The following is a 6,319-nucleotide window of genomic DNA, read 5'->3' on the forward strand; positions in this document are numbered from 1 at the left end:
CATACCACGCAATGATACTTTAGGAAGAAACCTATCAGAGTTGTAGTATCGGGTAGCGACCATAACTTGGCATGCACCAAGAATAGCCCTCCCACTACGTTCCTAAAAGTCAAGATGGGTTAAAGGTAACTAAAGGTCCTTGAGCTCCGACGCACCCAAAGATACATGCATAAACCTCTCTCATGCAAAAGAGGTACACAATAACCAGTGGAGGCCTAACTCAAGCGCGAACTTCATTTTGACCAACCCCAAGCATGCACAAGGGGGGTCTCCATGACTATGCCGCTCCTAATCTTAAGTGTTCTTGAATCCGGGAATAGGATTCGTCCTTCAATTTTCCCAAAACAGCCCTGAAAAATAAAGCAAGCAAAGCAAACAATAGAAAACATTTAAGTGATTCCTAAACTTTTAAGGTAACCCCTCTTTTATCGAAATTTATCCCCAGCAGAGTCGCCAGTTCTGTAATACGGTGAACTGACTTTTTATCGATCGAAATGGCGCGGTAAGCAAGAGTCGCCACCGACTTTTATTTTATCCAAACTATATTCGGAAAGGCAAAAAGAAACAGAAAAAAACCTTTTAAGAAATCTGAGTTCGGGGGGTAATTTATGCAAAGGGAAGGTGTAAGGCACCCTTTGCATCCATGGTTTTCCATGGGCTCTTAATTGCTTTGCTTGCTCGTTTTCAGAAAATGTAGATGAAAGAGGAAAAATGGACTTTAGCTCGTAAATGAGCGTAGCCAGTTTTTGAAGAATTTTGAGAAAGAATATAGAAAATTGAGCATTGCAAGGCAATTAGGGGCAATTACCTTAAACTCAGATGATAGGTCTCTTTTTAGCCTTTCAGAATGAAAGGGTCTATCCTTGCCATAAGAGGGCAGGAAGCCCTTCGTTTGGAGGTTGAAGGGTCGTCGAAGCATCCTTTGCCATAAGACTGTCCCATGCCATAGAAGGGCAGGTAATCTAAGGCAAGGATCAGAATAAGCCATTTTTCATTAGGCAACCAGAAGATACCTCAGCCTTTTTCCGTAGGCAACTTCCGAGGGTCAAGGTCATTTATGTATCGAAGGCAGCATCATTTAGGGTCGCATGACCTTTATTTATCGAGGCAGCATGGCTGAGGTATCCTCGTATTCGAGGGACTTGGCTTATTCTGCAAAAAACACAAGGCAACAGGCAACAAGGCAACAGGCAACAAGGCAACAGAGAGAGGTTACCCAAAAGCGTGCGTGTGTGCACCAATCACGTGATTATATTTAATTACATTTATCTTGTAGTTAGGTGAGCTATCGTTCAGTTAATTAGTCTTGTCACTCCCTATATTACTAACCACACAGTAAAATAATGTAACAGTTTTAAGTGCCTTTAAGGCCACACAATACAACCAGGGAACAGTTACATAATAATATGGGGAAGGGAACAATGAAACCAGCGGATCCCTTAATAGGGTTTGACATAAGTAATAATGAACACAGAAAAATATCAAGATTAGGGTTTAGGGTTACCAAACTCGTAGCCTTGGCAACTTGACAAACCTTTAGCCTCGATTGATGAAGGTTGATAGACAGAGGTTTGCCTTGAGCGTGAAGTCTTGACTCTGACCATTAAAGAGTTGACAAAAGAAAAAGAGAGTAATGAGTGTATTGACTATTCGAGGCAAACCTTATTAAAAGGCAAAACAAAAATAAAATAAAATAAAATAAAATAATATTTAAACAGAAAAAATTAGAAAACTTAGCTTTACGAAGGACGTGGCGCATAGTCGGAAGATTTTTGATTAAACCTGAAAAGGGATGCGAAAAGCAAAGGTTTTGAGTGTAGGGCATTTTCTTCGTAAACCCTTATTTAGGGTTCAACAGTTAATACAGTGATTAGTTACCATGTTAAAATAAAATCAGAGTTTAAAGTCATGGGTTAAACATGTAAAGTGACTAAATTAATATATATCATAAAAAATAATCGAACGTTCGATTAAATAAGTTAAATAGTCATTTCAATAAATAAAATACTTAATTAAAAGATAATTTTGTTAATATAAATAAGGTAGAAAGGAAAATAAAAAGAAAATATATGTAATAAAAGGATAAATAATTAATTAAAAGATTACTTAGCTTTGATCCAGTGTGGTCGAATCTTGAAAGTCCACCATGTGACTGCAGGCTTTGAAGCGTTGGATTAATTCATGCATGCCTGCACAAGCTATGAATGTCTGAAAAACAGTCCAATGCTCACGATGGTAGTACCTCGCAAAAATAAGAAAAATGTTAGTACGAATATATGATGCATTATTAAAATGATAAAATTCAAACAATTATTGATTAAAAGAAAAATCTAAAATATTTATATTAGATTCTAAATAAAAACAAATATTTAAAATTAAAACAAATTTTTTGTATTTTTATATTCTGGAAAATCTAAATATATAAAAACTTAACTTAGACTAAACTAAACATTTAACACAATAATTTTTCTGTATTTTCTTAATAATAATCTATACACATGATGCCCATACTCGGTTCACCCTATTATCCTTATCCAAAGAAATTCAAGCACACAAGAGCCACCAATATATGACATATGGTATTATCATAAGTAAAATAAAAATAATATGTTGATGATATCAGAAAAAGAAAAAAAACACAGGACCTGTATATTCTTCTTTCTTCTCACGATAGAACCCTCTCTCTCTGCTGTTCAATCTAATGCAAATCGACGGCGGCTTGTGAGTTCCCGCACCTGGGCGGTGGTCCTTGCAGCATCGGCGTGGGCTGGTGGCAATCAAAGTCCGTGCGGCCGCGCGTGAATCCTATTTGTTCATCCTTCAATCTGCAAGTGAACAAACAACAACGAATCTGAATATCAATATGAATGGAAAATCAGTTCATTTGACTATTGTACGCATATGGCTTATTTTATGGTTATATTGTCTTGATTCAAAATCGTGTGGGGCCGATTCACACGCAGAAGTGGCGGTGATTTGGATTCGTTTCCCGGCTGAGTTGAGTCGGTCTTCGCAGTGATTGTTGTTGTGCTGAAATCCGCTTTGAACCGCTGAGCTTCGATTGGTGTCGGGTCGGTTGAACGAGCGGTGATGACGATACTGTCGACGCTGAAAGAAGCTTGTTGTTCATCATCCATTGCAGATCATGATGATGAACGTTGTTGTCGGTGTTCATAGATGCAAGCTGTATTGGATTGTGGAGCTGTGTCGATGAGTTGTTGTTGGTTAATCGTCGTTGTGTTGAAGAATTGGTGTTCGAGATAATCGTGCGAGTGTTCTTGATCCGGATTGAACATGTTGTTGTCGTCGCATTTGTTCGATCTCCGATGTCTTCTTTCCTGTAAAAAAGAACAAACATACACAACAACCAGAGGAAATTGATGAAAACAAAATAAAGGTGAGATTGGTGAAAGGTAAATAGCACTCGGGACTGAATTAGTTTATGGTTTTTTTGTGTGAGGAGCAAGTAGGATTGTGGTGAAGAAGAAGATTGCAGAGATTTGAGAATTTGAAAAAATAAGGATTGATGATAAGAGGTGAACTTTGTACGTGAAGAGGCTGTGAGTAAATAAGGTTGGAAACTATCAGGTTGCTGTAAAAAAGAAACGTGGAAGGTGGATTAGGGGAAAAAGTCCTCCGGCTCTTTTTTTTTCTCCCCCCTTTATAAGGGTTAATGTGTTAGTATATATAATATACAAAATTAGGTTAAACCTAATGGACCATAATTAATTAAAAATAACCAACAGCCCAAATAAAAGGAATTATTATCTTTAATTGAGTTCTTATGATTATTTTTAACCAAAAAAACTAACCTAAAATATATAAAAAAAGATGATTAAAAAACTTTAGAATCTTTCTATTTTTTATGGAAACGATAAAAGATATGAAGATAAATTGTAAATAATAATAAAAAAAATTTGTGATTAAATTAATAATAAATAAAATATAAAAACTGTTAGTAGTGGGACTCGAACACGGGACCTCGCGCTATTGTAGCTTTCACACTCAAATTCTTACCACCTGTGCCAACTCATTTTAGTCGAAATAAAATGGCGTTTGTAAATATATGAGGGCAAATTTTGGGGTATGACAGCGTCGAACATAAAGATGTTGGCCCAAGATCCACTTGAAGAAGTCAATCTTGGAGACAATGATCAAAAGAGAATAACATATATCAGCGCGAAACTAGAACCAGAATTGAAAGCAACGGTCATCAAAATGTTGAAAGACAATAGAGATTGTTTTGCTTGGGATTATGATGAGATGCCTGGTCTCGAAAGAGACTTAGTCGAATTGAAATTACCAATAAAAGAAGGGAAGAAGCCAATAAAGCAAACTCCCAGAAGATTCGCGCCAGAGATTCACTCGAAGATTAAAGCAGAGGTCGAAAGACTCTTACGGTGCAAATTTATCCGAACTACAAGGTATGTTGAGTGGATTGCTAATATAGTACCTGTAATTAAAAAGAATGGCTCATTAAGAGTATGCATAGACTTTCGTGACCTTAATGCAGCTACTCCGAAAGACGAGTATCCCATGCCTATAGCAGAAATGCTAGTAGACTCAGCCGCAGGTTTTGAGTATTTGAGCATGTTGGATGGATATTCGGGATACAATCAAATTTTTATAGCAGAAGATGATGTATCCAAGACAGCATTTCGTTGCCCAGGAGCGATAGGCACTTACGAATGGGTTATGATGCCTTTTGGTTTAAAAAACGCAGGGGCAACTTATCAAAGAGCAATGAATTCTATATTTCACGACTTCATAGAAACATTCATGCAAGTGTATATAGATGACATTGTGGTAAAATCTACCTCGGGTATGAGTCATCTCGATCATCTGAGCCAATCATTCGAAAGAATGAGGAAATATGGCTTGAAGATGAACCCCCTTAAATGTGCTTTCTTTGTGCAGGCAGGCGATTTCTTGGGTTTCGTAGTCCACAAAAAAGGGATAGAAATCAACCAAAACAAGACAAAAGCCATTATGGAGACCAAGTCTCCCTCCACGAAGAAAGAATTACAATCATTGTTGGGTAAGATAAATTTCTTAAGAAGATTTATCTCTAACTTAAGTGGACGCACGCAAGCTTTCTCACCTCTACTTCGGCTTAAGCAAGGAAAATTCGAATGGCGTGCTGAACATCAAGAAGCTTTCGATCAGATAAAGCAATACTTGACTTGTCCACCAATTCTATCTCCCCCAAATGGGAAGAAGCACATGCGCCTATATATTTCAGCATCAGATAAAACAATAGGCAGCATGCTTGCCCAGGAGGATGAGAATGGCATCGAAAGAGCCATTTATTACTTAAGTAGAGTACTCAATGATGCAGAGACTAGATATACTGATATAGAAAAACTCTGCCTTTGTTTGTATTTCTCCTGTATCAAACTCAAGTATTATATAAAGCCAGTTGATGTTTACGTTTCATCTCATTATGATGTTATTAAACATATGTTATCTAAGCCAATACTACATAGTCGAATTGGCAAATGGGCTTTAGCCCTTACTGAATATTCATTAATATTTCAGCCTCTCAAGGCAATGAAAGGTCAGATTGTGTCAGACTTCATTGTCGACCATGCGGTGGTTGAGAATCATCAGCATTGTGTAGATTTGAAACCTTGGAAGTTATATTTCGATGGTTCAACGCATAGAGAGGGAACTGGTATTGGAATGTTGATAATTTCTCCTGATGGAATTCCAACAAAGCTCAAGTATAAAATCGAAGGTCCATCATGCTCCAATAATGAAGCTGAATACGAGGCTTTAATTGCTGGACTTGAGGCTTTGTTAGAATTGGGGGCAACCAGAGTCGAAATTAAAGGAGACTCCGAATTGGTCATCAAACAATTGACAAAGGAGTATAAGTGCATCAAAGAGAATTTGATCATGTATTTTATCATCGCAAATAGGTTGCTCAAGAAATTCGAATACGTGGAATTAAAACATGTACCAAGGGTGAATAACCAGGAAGCAAACGACTTGGCTCAATTAGCTTCGGGATATAAAGTATCAAAAGAAAAGTTGGAAGAGTTGATTGAAGTAAGAGGAAGAGCAATGTTTACTAAACTTTCGCCAAGTGATCTGGAAGATTCACAATTGGGTTATGCCAATAAAGAACAATTCGAGGTACTAAATATAGATTCATTGGCTGACACAAATTGGAGGAATCCAATTATTAACTATCTGAAAAATCCTTCGACGGATACAGACAGAAAAATCAAGTATAGAGCCCTGTCATATTTTCTGATGGGAAATGAATTGTTCAAGAAAACTCCTGAAGGGGTATTGTTGAAATGCTTGGGAGAAG

The sequence above is a fragment of the Vicia villosa genome, linkage group LG7 (genome assembly GCF_029867415.1).
Source record: "Vicia villosa cultivar HV-30 ecotype Madison, WI linkage group LG7, Vvil1.0, whole genome shotgun sequence".
Lineage (NCBI taxonomy): Eukaryota > Viridiplantae > Streptophyta > Magnoliopsida > Fabales > Fabaceae > Vicia > Vicia villosa.